The sequence below is a fragment of the Sus scrofa genome, chromosome X (assembly GCF_000003025.6).
Source record: "Sus scrofa isolate TJ Tabasco breed Duroc chromosome X, Sscrofa11.1, whole genome shotgun sequence".
NCBI classification, from domain to species: Eukaryota; Metazoa; Chordata; class Mammalia; order Artiodactyla; family Suidae; genus Sus; species Sus scrofa.
Window position 1 is genome coordinate 105,977,043 of NC_010461.5, and position 12,200 is coordinate 105,989,242.

A 12,200-nucleotide genomic window follows, 5' to 3' on the forward strand; every position below is an offset into this window, starting at 1 on the left:
ACAATGACTAATGGCTAAATGTTTAGCAACCAGCTCTCTAGGGAAAAAAAGTTCTTATTTGTAGTATTTGCTGATGTCCATGCTATCAATTCTCCTACCGTGGCCAATCTCAAACCTCCAAGCTGACATCACTGAACAGAGAGTTGGGAAGATACATGCAATAATACAAAAATACGCAGTATTTCCAAATACAAGTAATCTCAAGAGCATATAGAAATAAAATGTAGTAAAACAATTAGGAAGGGGTGAGTTTTGCAATTTTTTTTTGTCTTTTCTAGGGCCGCTCCTGCGGCATATGGAGGTTCCCAGGCTAGGGGTCAAATCAGAGCTGTAGCCACCGGCCTACACCAGAGCCACAGCAACGCAGGATCCAAGCCGCATCTGCGACCTACACCACAGCTCACGGCAACGCCGGATCGTTAACCCACTGAGCAAGGCCAGGGACCGAACCCGCAACCTCACGGTTCCTGGTTGGATTCGTTAACCACTGCACCACGACGGGAACTCCCGCAAATTTGTTTTTAATGTAGTTTTAATTCTAAGTTTATATAGTTTAATTTTTAACAATGCCCGTTTGAAAATTGTAAAATTTCCCAAAAAGTTAAAAGTTGGCTCTTGTGAGCCACAATGAGGTGGCTCTAGCACGCCTTTGGCTGAAGGTCACAGTCCAATCATCCAGGCCTTTGACCCATCCAGCAAATTCCTTGTTTCCTCCTGTAAACCAAGACCAAGGACCAACCCCTTCAGCCTTCCTGATGTGTATCAGTTAACTGAATATTTATAGCTTGGTCTACACCCTGAGATCTCCGTCCATTTATCTTTCCAGCCTGTACTACCCCTTGGAGTAATAAAATCTATGTGTACGCCCTACGGCGTTAAGTCCACATTTCCTAGTTTATTTATTCTGAGGTGATCTCAGTCCTCTAGCTTCAGAAAGGGCTCCCTACTCCTCTTTTCTAGGATCCAACAGCTCCATTTTCTCCTTCTCCCCATCCCCCCTACCTTTCTGAAAATAAAAATCTCTGTCCTGCCAGCCGTTCTTTCTCTATGTAGAAGAAGTCTAATAGTTTGTCCGTGTGGTCAAATTTATCCACCTGCCCATCCATCTAGGAAATTCATTTCCATATTCTAACAGGTGGTTAACTCACCACCTCATCATGGGATATAGATTTAACTTAAAAGTCCATATAAGGTCCTTCATGAGCCCATATAAGTCCCTTTCCAGGGACTTCAAATATTGTCAATCCCTACCTCACATGGCACATTTCAACAACACTGAAAAGCCTGGAGTTGCTTACACTTTCCCAGGTGTTTTTTGCCTTGCGCTGCGGGTCTTCTCACCCGAAAGCCCCTTCCTTCCTGTCCCCTCCCCCACACAGTCATGTTCACCTGTCAAATGCTGGGTCCTCATTCTTTCCCTCCTCCATGAAGCTTTCCCTGATACCTTAAGACAGGATTCATTCGTTTCTCCACTGCACAGCTTCTGTATTCTGTCCCTACTTCCACGGCTGTATGACACATGGGGTTGCCAGATTTAACAAACAAAAATACAGGACACCCAGTTACGTTTGAATTGCAGGCACATAATGAATAATTTTTAGTATAAGTGTGTCTCATGTGATATTTGGGACAAATTTAAGGTAACAATGATTTCTCTCCAATTCCAGCTTAACTGGGCATCCTATATTTTCTCTAGTGACTCCAGTGACACCACCCTAGTGTTTTTCTCTGGTAGCTTGCCTATGACTTCCTTGAGGGCAAGGATTTAGGCTTGTTCAGCTAAAGATCCTTAGCACTATGAAGTCCTTAGCACATGGTAAGAGCCTACTAAATGCATTTGGAACCACATTGGAGTCTGGTTTTCTACTGTTTGAACTAGTTCACATACAAGTGGTGCATTGAGTCTCTATAAAACTCCAGTAAGGGGGCAGGTATTATCTTCACTGTACCAGTGATGCAACTGAGGGCCAGAAAGAAGTGACTTCCCCAAGACCATGTAGTGCAACCAGGACAAAAAGCAGAACTGAGTCCCTAGTTCCTTCCACTAAACCAGACTGCTGTTTTTCCACATGTGGCCACAGATTTTTTTGCAACTTTGCAATTTTCAGAACTATCTCTAAGCCTTAAATAAATGATCATACTTGCTTTGGTTTTAAATGATATTATGCCTCCATTGGTACAGCAGTGACTTTAATATAGTTTGAGGTGCGAGAAGTTGAGCCTGGTGAATTTTTAATTAGGTATCAATCAAATAGAGAGACTGGTTATAAAGCCTCATTTTCCAGTAAAGTCAGCAACATGGTAAATGATTTTATTGGTAAACCATGAGCTTTCTTTACATATTTATTATTATGATGTCAATACAGTTTTCCTCCATCTGCGTATGTATAGCCGTTGACAATATCAGCCACATTATTAGTTTGGTTTCCTCTGCTTGGCTAGCTTTCCAGTTGTAGTAAGTGAAACCTGCACTTCCTGTCTCAGCACTTTTGAAGAAGTGGCAGTTACAGTCAAACTCATATTAACTTGCACCCAAGTAATGAGCCCTCTGTTAATTGAAAATTTTCTGCACTTAGCTCTTATGGGAAAAAAAAAGAGGCAATTACATGAGGATGGGCTGACAAATATTTTTCCCCCCAGAAATGTCTGACCCTGGTCTATCCAGTCCAATTTCCTGTACAATCCATTTCCATCTCGAGTTCCAGACAGTAATGAGTGCTCAGCATCTCGGCCCTTACAAAGGGCCCAGCTCTCTAGATGCTGTGGGTTTCAACAGAAGCAGGAAGAAACTAGTGTTTATTAAGTGACTAGCACAAGCCTCTCTGGAAAGGTGAAGCCGGTGACTATGGTTGTCTCCCAAGTGACAGGGGGACAGTGATAACAAGGAGGTTCACTTCATTCTACAGTCCCTTGTGCACATTTTGAAACTTTTAGCATGCACCTATATGACCTCAGCAAATAAATTAAACATTGTTTTAAGTGTCCACTATGTTCTTTGCATGATCTAATAAATTCTCATTAGGAGGAGAAAACTGGGGCTCAGAGAGTTTAGGTCCCTGGCCTCAGTTCACACTAGTTAAGTGAGGGAACCAGAATCTGAACAAGGGTCTGCCTCACTCCAAAGCTGTGTTAACTATGCTGTTCTGCCAAAAAGATGAAAAGCCAGTATTTGTACTCAAGGACAATCGTGTTGGATAACTGACATAAAGCTCTGAAGAGTTAATGACTGTATTAAATTGATTCTAAGAAACATTTTCAATGTTCTGAAATTATTAGGATGTGTCTTGCAACGGATGGCATGTTTTCATACATTTGGCGGTATTTTATTTCCCTTAGCGATTCAACAGATAATGATGTTTTTCCGCTAACGGTATCCTGGAGACAATGAAATATGGCGCCAATGAAATTCAAAGAATCAAAACATCCAGATAAGGAACACAAAGAGTAAGCGTTGTAGGAGTTCTGAGGCAGGAGTGTCCTCTTCTGTAAGAGTTGCTAGGGAAGGCTTTGATTCATTCCAGCTAAGACTCAGTGGTTGGGTAGTGTATCTGTTGTCTATTGCCACAGTAATGCTATGCAATAAATAACCCCCAAACTCAGTAGCTCACAATGACAATTTACTTATTATTTCTCTCAAGTCTACAGTTTATCTGGGAAGTTCTGATCATTTGGGCTGGATCCATTCCTCTATCTACAGTCAGCTGCTGGTCAGCTGACCGGTCTTGGCTAGGTTCAGTCATGTTTAGCTATCAGATCAGCTATCTGTTGGCTGGTCTAGTCTGGCCTCAGCTTGAATGAGGAGTGGTGGGTGTGCTCTCTGTTTCTCACATACCTCTAGCAGGCTAGCCTAACCATGTTCTCAGGGATATGGTGAGGGAGCAGGGCAGAGGTACAAGAGTGAACAGGAGGAAACGTGCAAGCTTTTTCCAAGGCTCCCCTTGTAATATGTTTGCTAACATCCTGTTGGGCAAAGCATGCCGTGGTTGAGCTCAGAGTCCATAGATGGTGCAGAACACACTGCCTGCAACGGGGGAAAGTAAGAATTAGGTCCATCAATGCACCTGATCTGTCACAGGTATGCTTCAGATATGCAGGTTAAGGAAAAGAAGAACCTGTCTGGGGGGAGTTCCCATCATAGCTCAGAGGGAACGAACCTGACTAGTATCCATGAGGATGCAGGTTCAATCCTTGGCCTCGCTCAGTGGTTTAAGGATCTGGCGTTGCTGTGAGCTGTGGCATAGGTTGCAGATGCTGCTCAGATGTGGCATTGCTGTGGCTCTGGCGTAGGCTGGTGGCTACAGCTCCAATTGGATCCCTACCCTGAGAACCTCCATATGCTGTAAGTACAGCCCTTAAGAAAAAAAAAAAAAAAAAAAAGCCCTCCAGCAAGAGGAGGGTCAGCCAAATAGACTGTATGTGTGTGTCTGAGGGGCTGGTTACATCAGCAAAGACAGAACCAGGCTAGGCTATAACAATGATGACACAGAACCATTGTTTGAAATAAGGGGAGAAAGAAGCAAGAGTCTAATAAACTCAGCCTTCCTAGAAGCTCCTGAGGCTCACCCACAGAACCCTGAGTCTCCACCAAATATAGCTGGGAAACAACTGCATGGCCCTCTTGATCCCAGCAGCAGTCCCCACCTGTCTTTGTTCACCTCTCCATGACACATAATGAATTCAGCTTGGAGTGCGGGGACTCATCCTCAGAGAAGTCACCCTCCAACTCAGCCGTCTTGTGAAGCCAGGGTGCTTTCCTCATTGACCAGGGCATCAGTCCTCATGTTCAATTCTATCCAAGTTCAGAAAGGGGTCCCACTTCAGCAGATGAACTTTAGAAAGGATACATGAACAACCTCCCCCGGGATTCCAATTTGCACCCTAATAATGTTTGCAGAGGTTTCTTCCCTGTGATGTTGCTCAAATTAGCCACCTTTGAGTTCTGCATCACACTAAGGATATCCACAGCACTGAGAATTTTTCTTTTGAAAACAAAAGGGAAATCAATTTCAGCCAATGCAGTTGTCGCCATTTTATGAAGTTAAGATGCTCAATGTAAATTAATGTTTTGAATGTATGCCTTTGATCAATAGGTGTAATTATTGATTGGAATCACACAAAGCTGAAAGAAAACCAATCATTCCTGACACTGTAGGCTTTATACCATGCAGATAAATCCCCAATACAAATGCACTGAGCTCAAACCCCTAAGCCCCTCCCCAGTGTTACAAGTTAACTCTTAAAAAGAATGCAAACCTGTTCATTCTTTGCCTCCCTTCCCGTGCAAACTCTTCTGGATTTTTAACCAAAAGGATCCATAGACCAGAGTAGGGGCAGTCATTCCTGATTGGTTACTTGTCCTGAAAGCGACTAATATAGTTTCTGATGCTTGGTAACGATAGCACTGCTAAGAAGTATATATTAAGCAGAATACACAGACGTAGAACCCTCAGGCAAAGCTAGCCTGATTTTATTATTATTGGAAGACCACTACAGCCCCTGCCTCCAGTCAAAAGGATTAACCCATGAGCTCATCATAATGTACAAAATTCTTATGATTTGTCATTGTCAGGGTACACAGAGGCCTTTCCCCTCTTAAGCCCCAAGATCCATTCTCAGTCCCAGGCCAGTTTCCCACACTGTCATGAACACTGGCTAAAGCTCACTGAATACATACCAATGTGCCAGGCACTCAGCTAGCACTTTACATACCTCATTGAATCTTTACAAAACTCAACGAAATAGGTAACAATATCCTAGTCCAAATTTCAAGATGCCACTGATTTTTTAAGATTCACTATTTTTTTTATTTTCCCACTGTACAGCAAGGGGATCAAGTTATCCTTACATGTATACATTACAATTACATTTTTTCCCCACCCTTTGTTCTGTTGCAACATGAGTATCTAGACAAAGTTCTCAATGCTATTCAGCAGGATCTCCTTGTAAATCTATTCTAAGTTGTGTCTGATAAGCCCAAGCTCCCGATCCCTCCCACTCCCTCCCCCTCCCATCAGGCAGCCACAAGTCTCTTCTCCAAGTCCATGATTTTCTTTTCTGAGGAGATGTTCATTTGTGCTGGATATTAGATTCCAGTTATAAGTGATATCATATGGTATTTGTCTTTGTCTTTCTGGCTCATTTCACTCAGGATGAGAGTCTCTAGTTCCATCCATGTTGCTGCAAATGGCATTATGTCATTTTTTTATGGCTGAGTAGTATTCCATTGTGTATATATACCACCTCTTCCAAATCCAATCATCTGTTGATGGACATTTAGGTTGTTTCCATGTCCTGGCTATTGTGAATAGTGCTGCAATGAACATGCAGGTGCATGTATCTCTTTTAAGTAGAGTTTTGTCCGGATGTATGCCCAAGAGTGGGATTGCAGGGTCATATGGAAGTTCTATGTATAGATTTCTGAGGTATCTCCAAACTGTTCTCCATAGTGGCTGTACCAGTTTACATTCCCACCAACAGTGCAGGAGGGTTCCCTTTTCTCCACAGCCCCTCCAGCACTTGTTATTTGTGGATTTATTAATGATGGCCATTCTGACTGGTGTGAGGTGGTATCTCATGGTAGTTTTGATTTGCATTTCTCTTATAATCAGCGATGTTGAGCATTTTTTCATGTGTTTGCTGGCCATCTGTATAAGATTCACTGTTCATTTAACAAATCCTATATGAATCAATCCTACACACTGATTGTAAAACACATCTAGAATCCAGAGGTGTTAAAATGTTAGAATCAGGAAAATAGGTAAGATCTCCATTTACAGATGAGGAAACTGAAGTCCAGAGGAGATAAATATCCAGTCCAAGTTCATAAACCTAGTAAGCGGTGACCACAGTTCAAACCCAGGTCACTGATTTCAGTGCCTACAAAAACACCTTCTCTTTACGTAATTTGCCACAGATCTTAGATGCCTTTCTCCCCTCCTCCCCAAATGTCACCTTCCATTGTGCTAACCCCTAGAGCCTGGCTTCAAGGTTGACACAAATACCCAGTTCCTTCCCTCCAGAAGACCTCAAACAATGATCAACAAATGATCATGCCAGGAAATAAATGTTGTATCACCTGGTAGATAAAGGTGCGGGATCAGTGATTTCAAGATGTAAGACCTTATACATGTTGCAATTTCTCTATCCAGCACCAAAAGCAATGAAAATGTAGAAGAATTCTTGAAAGGCATGAAGCAGGTGGGATAGTATTAAAGAAAGAAACCACCGCCTATGACATAGCCAGTAAAACTCTGCTGTGGTAGATGAAAGCAATACAAAGGATACCTCATGCCATTGAGTGGTGGAAACAGGAAGAACTCAAGGGAGATGACTGTGCAAGATCAAATAGTGTAGTTGACCCCCCTACCTTCCCCCTCTACGGGCCAGGTGGTAGCAACAATAGCAACAGTAGTATCTGCCTCCAGGTAGGAGCCATGAGTATGGGAGCTTGAATCCAAGAGACATTAATGCTTTAGGTATAAGACTGTCAGACAAATTTAACAGAACACCCAGATGAATTTGAATTTCAGATAAGCAATGAATGTTTTTCTCATAACTATGCCCCATGTATTGCATGGGATATACTAAAAAAGCATTTATTATTTGTCTGAAATTCAAATTTAAATTCAGACCTTTTAAGACTTTAATATGCAATATATGGTACATACTTATATTTTAAAAGGTCATTGCTCAGCCAAGGCATGGAAGCAACTTAATGCCCACTGACAGGGGAATGGATAAATATGTGGTACATATATACAATGGAATATTACTCAGCCATAAAAAGTAATGAAATAATGACATTTGCAGCAACATGGATGGACCTAGAGAGTATCATACTAAGTGAAGTAGGTAGGTCAGAGAAAGACAAATATCATATCACTTATATGTGGAAACTAAAAAGTGATACAAATGAACCTATTTACAAAACAGAAAGAGACTCACAGACTTGGAAAACAAACTTTTGGTTACCAAGGTGGAAAGGTAGGGGGTAGGGATGAATTAGGAGTTTGATATTAACATATACACTCTACTATATATAAAATAGGTAAGCAATAAGGACCTACTGTATAGTACAGGGGACTATACTCAATATTGTATAAAACCTATAAGGGAAAAGAATCTGAAAATTCATGAATCACCTCGATGTACACCTGAAACTAACACAACACTGTAAATCAACTGTACTTCAATTAAAAAAAAAAAAGAGGCCATTGCTGATCTGAAATTTAACTGGGAATTCTTTTATTTACTCAATCTGGCAACCCTATTCATGAGGCTAGCAACCCCTGAGAGGATTAGTGAGCACCCAACATCCAAAAAAATAGCCACCTATGTCCCCCAGCCAGCAAGATTTCCCACTCTCCTCTAAAATAGTCACAACGAACAGTAGCAACTTCCTGTGCACCTCAGTTGCCATAACAATGGGATGCAGAGTCCATTCACAATGACCTCGAACTTTAAGAAGGCGAACAGGGCATTAACCGCCCAGTGAAAAAGGATAAGTCCTAAATCATAGCTTACTGAAGAATAGAAATAGGAAATTCGAGAAGCTTTTGATCTCTTTGAAGCTGATGGAACTGGGACAATAGATGTTAAGGAATTTAAGGTGTCAATGAGGGCACTGGGCTTTGAACCCAAGAAAGAAAAGATCAAGAAAATGATAAGTGGGAGTTCCCGTTGTGGCTCCGTGGAAACAAATCTGACTAGCATCCATGAGGATACAGGTTTGATCCCTGGCCTCGCTCAGTGGGTTAAGGATCTGGCGTTGCCATGAGCTGTAGTGTAGGTTGCAGATGTGGCTCGGATCCTGTGGCTCTGGCGTAGGCTGGTGGCTACAGCTCCACTTTGATCCCTAGCCTGGGAACTTCCATATGCCGTGGGTGTGGCCCTAAAAAGACAAAAAAGGAAGGAAGGAAGGAGGGAGGGAGGGAGGGAGGAAAAGAAGTGAAATTGATAAGGAAGGGACAGGAAAAATGAACTTTAGTGACTTTTTGACTGTGATATCTCAGAAAATGTCTGAGAAAGATACCAAATAAGAGGTTCTAAAAGATTTCAAGCTCTTCGATGATGATGAAACTGGGAAGATACCAATCCAAAATCTAAAACGTGTGGCCAAGTTGGGCAAGAAAGCTCACTGATGAGGAGCTGCAGGAAACGACTGAAGAAGCTGATCAAGATGGAGACGGAAAAGTCAATGAGGAAGAGTTCCTGTGCATCATGAAGACCACTCTTTACTAAGATTGGTCTCTTTTTTACTGCAAGCACGTGGGACTAGATTTAGTGCTTGCCATTGTGCAAAACCTGGTTCTTAAGAACATGAATTACTTCTCCCCCACTGATCTCTCTGCATAACTTCAGTGACAACTTTGAATCTATTTTATTCTTTTGAAAGTGTTGACATTAACGTTCTTTGTAAGGTGATCTACTGATGGCATATTAGAGTGGAAAAGGGTCTTCAGGCTTTTGTTCACCTGCCGTTCTGCCTTGTATCACTTAATTCTTGTCATGCATTCACATTTATGCCACCACGGAACAACTTTTTTTTTTTTTTTGCCTCGCCTATGGCACATGGAAGTTCCCAGGCCAGGGATCAAATCTAAGCCACAGCCGGACCTATCTGCCACAGCTATGGCAACACTAGATCCTTAACCCATTGCACCTCACCAGGGATCAAACCCACACTTCTGCAGTGACCCAAGCCACTGCAGTCAGACCCTTAACCCACCGTGCCACATCAGGAACTCCCACAACTTCTTAACAAGCATATGTTGTACCTGATCCCCACAAGCAGGGGGCATTTCTTTCATGGTTCCAACTGTAACTGACACCGAAGTATATCTTTCTCTTTTATAAAACCCAGTGAACTCTCACTTGCATTTGGGTGTGTGCATATGTTCTATTTGTTTTGCCTTATTTTGTCTTATTTGAAAAAAAAAAAGTAGCAACTTCCATTTATTCCCTCAACCAGATTGTGCAAACAAAGGCAAGAACTGCCAAACATTTAAGGAAAATTCACACTATTAAAGAGAAACAACAAACTCAGTAAGTGAAGTAATTTAAGTTAGAGGAAACAAAATTAATAAAATCACAATAAGACTGCCACATAAATTTGATTTGCTCCCTCAGAGAGCTATGGAAGGATAAACAACCAGAAAATAGGAGTAAATGGTTTTGCATAAGAACTAAAGATTATTTTAAGATCTAATTAGATATCTTGAACATTAAAATACAACTATTGTAATAAATAGCTCAATAGATGGGCTAAATGGAAGATTTCATTTTCATGTAAAGCAAATAAGCTGCAAGATTGAACTGAGAAATTATCCAGTAGAACCCAAAGAGTTAAGAATATAGAAAGTGCAGGAGTTCCCACTGTGGCACAACAGGATGGGTGGTGTCTCTGCAGCACCAGGATGCAGGTTTGATTCCCAGCCTCACACAGTGGATTAAAGGATTTGGCATTGCCACAGTTGTGGCATAGGTCACAACTGCAGCTCAGATCTGATCCCTGGCCTGGGAACTCCATATGCTGTGGGAAGGCCAAAAAAGAAAAAATAAAAGAGATGGAAAGTACAAAGACATAGGAGTTCCCCTTGTGTCTCAGTGGGTTAAAAACTCAACATAGTCTCTGTGAGGATGCAGGTTTGATCCCTGGCCTTGCTCAGTAGGTTAAGCAGCCACTGTTACCACAAGCTGCACTGCAGGTAGCAGACACAGCTCAGATCCCACATTGCTGTGGCTGTGGTGTAGGCCGGCAGCTCCAATTCAATCCCAGCCTAGGGACTTCCGTATGCTACAAAATAAAAAAAAATAAAATATTTTTACAGTTGTAAAAATAAAAAATTACAAAGATATAAAAGACAGACCCAGAAGTTTTAATATCAGTCTAACAGAAGTTCCAAAAGAATAGAACAGGCAAAATAGAGAGGAGGCACTATTTGAATAAATAGCCAAATTTTTACCAGAATTGATAATTAATCTTTGATTGAAAAGTCCCATAAAGTGCCAAGCAGGATAAATATAAACATACACATACGCCCTTAGACACACTGTAGTACAATTTTAGAAACCAAGGATAAAGTGGCAAAAGGTACCAAAGAGAAAGAAAAGTCAGATTGTCAGGAAAGAATGAGAATCAATTTGACATCAGACTTCCATCTGCAATGCTGGATGCAAAAAACAGGGAGCACTTTACATTGCTAAAGGGAAATAATTCTGAACCTATAACTCAATCAAGAAGTGGGGCAAAATAAAGACATTTTTAGCCACACAAAGACTCAGAAATGTTACTTACCACAAATCCACAATGAAAGAATTACTGGCAGATATATTATAGAAAGAAATTTGAATCCAAGAGGAAGTAGTAAGAGTCAAATCCAAAACTATCAATATGAGAATTGGGGATGGACAGAAGAATGTAGTAAGGTTATCATCTTCTCAGGAAGATGAATTAGCTACTTACTAATTCTAGTGGTAAAAAATATATAACTTGATGTAGATGTTAAAATTCAAGGGTGATTAAGAAAACATAGAAATAAAATGTATAAGTTTCCAACTTGAAAGAAAAGAGAATAAAAAATCTCAATTCAACAAAAAGCAGAAAGGAAAAAAAATAAGAAAGTGAAATTATGATACATTTATAACAGTAAATAAGAAAGCAGGAATAACCTTATACACATTAGTAATCACAATAAATGTGAATAAACTGAACTTATCTATTAAAAGACAGTAAAAATGATCCAACTAGATGTTATGTGCAAAAGATACTCTTAAAACAAAACGACTCCTGCATTGAAAAGAAAAAACTAGGAAAAGATAACATCAGACAAATGATAACAAAAGGCAGACCGGTGTGGCAATATTAAGAGCAGACAGAAAATAAATTCGAGGTAAAAATAATTCAGAGATAAAGAGAGAAACATCATTTTGATAAAAAGAAAGAACACTCAACTAAGAAGATATAACTGTTATGAACCTTTCTACACTTGTAAACAGAGGATTAAAAATATAGAAACAAAAACTGAAAAATGTACAACAAGAAATCATGCTTTATATAGGTCACATCACAATAGGAGAATTTAACACATTTCTTTAAGAAATTGAGAGGCCAAATAGACAAAAACTAAGACTAAAGAATTGGAATATTACTTAGTGATAAAAAAAATTAAATCCTGCCATATGAGACAACATGGAAGGAC

At 40.6% G+C, this 12,200-nt stretch overlaps 1 pseudogene; it reads left to right on the forward strand.

Annotated features, from left to right (window-relative positions):
• On the forward strand, nt 8,298-9,603 carry LOC100522533 (annotated as a pseudogene).